The sequence below is a fragment of the Crocodylus porosus genome, unplaced genomic scaffold (assembly GCF_001723895.1).
Source record: "Crocodylus porosus isolate Cpor-Errol unplaced genomic scaffold, CroPor_comp1, whole genome shotgun sequence".
Classification (NCBI taxonomy): domain Eukaryota; kingdom Metazoa; phylum Chordata; order Crocodylia; family Crocodylidae; genus Crocodylus; species Crocodylus porosus.
Window position 1 is genome coordinate 130,888,921 of NW_017728943.1, and position 4,325 is coordinate 130,893,245.

At 45.5% G+C, this 4,325-nt stretch overlaps 1 protein-coding gene across 3 annotated transcripts in view; it reads right to left on the reverse strand.

The window, feature by feature from the left end:
- PDE7B (phosphodiesterase 7B) overlaps positions 1 to 4,325 on the reverse strand; it is a 307,541-nt gene that overhangs the window by 58,390 nt on the left and 244,826 nt on the right. The window lies entirely within an intron of this gene.

The window sequence follows — 4,325 nt, forward strand, 5'->3', positions numbered from 1 at the left end:
CTTGTCCAAATCGCCGGTGAAGATATTGAACAGTATGGGCCTGAGAACTGAGCCCTGGAGACCCCCTGCCCCCATTTCTCCAGGCTGAAAATGACCCATCCACTACCACTCTCTGGGTGCAGTCCTCTAGCCAATTTACTACCCATCTGACTGTGTAGGCATTGACACCACAGACGCCTAATTTTTTAACGAGGGTGGGGTGAGAGACAGTGTCAAAGGCCTTCCTAATGTCCAGGAAGACTATGTCCGCCATGACACCTGCACCCAAGACTTTTGTGACTTGGTCATAGAAGGCCACCAGGTTGGTGTGACAGGACCTGCCTCTAATGAACCCATGTTGATTGTCCCTAAGCATAAACTCTCCTGCTGGCCCCTCACAGATGTGCTCCTGGATAATTTTCTCAAAGAGCTTCTCTGGGACCGAGGTAAGACTAACAGGCCTATAGTTTCCTGGGTCTTCTTTCCTCCCTTTTTGTTCATTTCTACTGGAAGAAATTTGTGGTAGAAACAGTCTGGGAGCTGGACTGTATGGCCATTCCTCCTGCCTTATGGCTGGAGAACTTCACAGGCAATCTCTCCAGTCAAGGGGCAATAGAGGACTGCTTCCCAGGGCACCTCTACCCTTAGGGTAGCCTATTACTTAATACCCTACCTTCTCCCTTGCCTCGGGAAGTGTTAGGTTGTCAGGTGGCAGGTGCTGAAAAGCATCAGCTGCCTCAGACAGCCAGGGAGGGTTCCTGCCCAGGGAAAATGCCCCATCCTGCCAATCGACCATCTCCCATGGTGGGAGTCCTTATGGTTTTCCCTACAGGAGAATAGCTTAGCACCTTCAGCTCCTCAAAGCTGACCATGAGGAGTACAGGGAGAAAGGGCCCACTAACCTGCTCTGCAGCAGGGATATGGAAACCTGCCTTGTCCTGTGCTCCTTTGGGATGACCCAGAACATTGTGGAATGAGACAGGGACATTTTGCTGTGGTTGCAAGGCTCTCCAGCCTGCTTTGCTCTACTCTGCTCTAGGTCAGCTGTTCAGTGTGGGTGGCAAAAGGAAGCCGGAGAGGCTGGGAGCCAGGAGACAGGCTTCTAGGGAAAGCTTCTGCATGCCAAGTATCCAGCCCCTCTAGCTTTCCCTTGCAACTCTGTCACTAATCTGAGTGTGAGGGCGGTGACTTAAAAGCTGGTGGCAGGGAGCAGGACTCTAGGAAGTTCTCCTCAATCCGACCTTTTTCAGCTTTAAGGGTCTCCGAGCCTTGCTTCCAGCTTCTGGCTTTTACATCACCAACACACAACTCAGCTTGGGAGCATGGGTAGCAAGGGGAAGTTGGAGGGAGTTGGCAAAGCCCCCTGGCCTCTTTCTAAACCAGGGGACTGCCTGGTTTGGGGAAGAGTCAGGGAGAGGTGGCCGCTGCTCCGCTCACCTCCTGGGCTATGGGTTGAGGGGAGCAGCTGTCCCCTGCACCAGACTTTCTTCTGGTCCCCTGGGGACCAGAGTTAAGCCAGGGGAAAGTGTATAGACATCCAGTCTCCTGGGAGCTATTTAACTTTGGTTGTTGTTGAGTTATTTTTCTCCCCAAGTGGCCATTTTTTGCCCCAGGAAGAAAAGCCTAAGCATCTGTACACATGTGTTTTCTATTTGGTAAATGACAATTCTCCTGGTAGAAACTGAATGTCTGTGCGTGGCCTAAATCACACACAGTCTTCTGGTGGAGCAGCAACCTGAACCCAAATCCTCCAGCTCCAAAAATACATACTCTTTGAGTAAAGAAGATGCTAGCAGGTCCCTTGTCCATTTTGTGGGGCCATTATTAAAGATCACCATCAACTAGATATACAAAAATGTATATTCATGTTGGATGCTAGGGAGTAGTTGGATGATGGAGAGTAGCTGAATACTGCAAGTGGCCTGTAAGAGGTTAATATGTCATGAAGAACCACTGGTTTCCTCTGTCAAAGCAAAGTTTTACTGGCAGCACAGAAGAGAAAGGAGTCTCTCCTTTACATGATTTGCCACTCTGTACACCCCACCCTCTGTTATTTCAGTGAAATAAGGTTTCCTGTACTGCGAACTCCTGAAAACTTTCTACCAGATTTCTCCATTTTCTATTGCTCTGTGTGTGCTCATTTTCCTAAAGATACTAAAAAGATATCTATATCATTAAATACAATCTGTAAAACACAACTTCGACACCTACAACTTATACTGCTATTCTCCTACAAACCTCCCTCCCATTGTTCATTATATAGACATGTTTGGTTCATTCCCCACTATTCAAATGAGTGCCTGAAGAATCAGAAATGTAAGGGTTGTGGTGCAGAGAGGAAAGGAGATATTTCTAGCAGCCTGGCAGGAGGCAGATAGGTGACAGTGAATAGCAAACTGAGAGGACACAATTGGACTCCACCCCCTATAAATTTTGGAGATAACTTCCTGCAGTGGTTGCCAGCCTGACACCTGACACAAGCCTTTGGTATGTATGTAGATTCAAAATAAATTTTATTAGCTGAATAGGGCAAATTGGTGCTTACTCTTGTAAATTCCTCCAGCGTGGACAGGGCCTCTGCCAAACTGTAGCATGTATTGGAGCTTAGATTTACAGCTGTCCCACTCAAGTCTTGTCTGGAGCACTGCACCACATTATTCAGTTGTCCAAATTCTCCTCTCACATGGGACTTCCCTGGTTCCTGAATTTCATTCAGAATCCACATCTATCAGTTATAAAACCTTTGCTTTTATCTGTACATCTCACAATATTTTTTTCATTAAAAATTGCAAAAATCTGAGAAAGCGTGCTCAGATTCTCTTTGAAATGTCTAGATGTTAACTGAATACAAGTCTCACAGAGATTATTAGAAGCCTTTGTACAATATAACAGTAAGCACTTTGGGCAAAAAAATCTAATTTGTTACGTATTTTGTAGGCTGCCTGGGATAAGGGGGCCTAATTTGCTGTGACTATTATAATATAAATTAAACAATCATAACAGTACACAAAATTTTAAGACAATGGAGTTACAGCTGAGTCATTAATTAGCAGCAAATAATTTATTCAGTGTATTTGGCCTTGTCTTGCTGAATATTAATGAACAGATCACAATGGACTTGAAGTTACTTGTAAACATGAACAAATATTTTTGTTTGGCTTTTTTTTCTTCTCTATGGACTGACATCTATGCATGACGTTTAGATTTTGAGCTAGCTCCAGCTGCTATTGGCCAGAGAAGTCTCACATGTATTTCAAATTTTTTAGATTTGATTGGATGAGCATAATTCTTAAAATCAGTCAGAGAGTGTGAAGAGGTAAGTAGGACACTGAGTAGAAGAGTGAAAGATCTGAAGAACTGGTACATCTTAGAAAATTACATATTTTCCTTTTTGGTACTGATTAGGCTAAGATATCCCAGATATTAGTCTTAGAAAATTGAGTCCTGCACACCATCTGGATACAGTTTAACTTGTTTTATTTATCAAAGTAATATGAAGCAAGTGCTTGTACAGGAGCTTAGCTACAGTGCATGTGATCATATCCTTGTCTGGCTAATTTAATTGCTCTGTGAAAACATTTTGGTAATTTGTCACCTTACTGTGCCAAGTAGTGTCCTCGCTCACATAAAACAAGCTGTTGGTGACAGTGAGTGTTGGTAACAGTTCAGCCTACAAGCCATAAAATTCCCATAAAACTCTTGACTTTATTGTCAAAAATTAAGTATATTTAAAGAATTACTGTATCTCCTGGGGGTATCTGAATGGACCTACCGAACTAAATGCTAGCGATGGAGATGTGAGAATAACCTATCTGTCAGATGAACCTGGAAGAAAGGGTTGCCAGGTTATGTTGAATCAAAGTCAACCAAAGACTGTGGCACTGGTGTCATCAGGAAGGCTTTGGCTTCCATGATCACAGCCCACTCTTTGGCGAGAGAGGCAGCGAGCTGCTGGGAAGAGATGTGCTCCACCTCTCTCCCCTGGGGAGGAGGCGCTTCTCAGCGAGACTGGCTGACCTGCTCCACTGGGCTTTAAACTAAGCCCGTTGGGGGACAGGGGAACTACTGCCACTGCTGGCCTGCTGAGCAACCCTTCCAAAGCCAGCAGGCCAAGGCACTTAAGGGAGCCCACCCCTACCCCAGCCCTGGTGCAACCTGTGGGCAAGGCAAGAGCCCCCAAGGGGACACTTGCCTGCCTGTACACAAATGTCAGGAGCTTGGGGAACAAGCAGGAGGAGCTTGTCCTCCTGCTCAGTGCAAATATCATGATGTCATAGGGATAACGGAGACCTGGTGGGACTCCACCCATGACTGGACCATGGGTATTGATGGCTATACCCTGTACA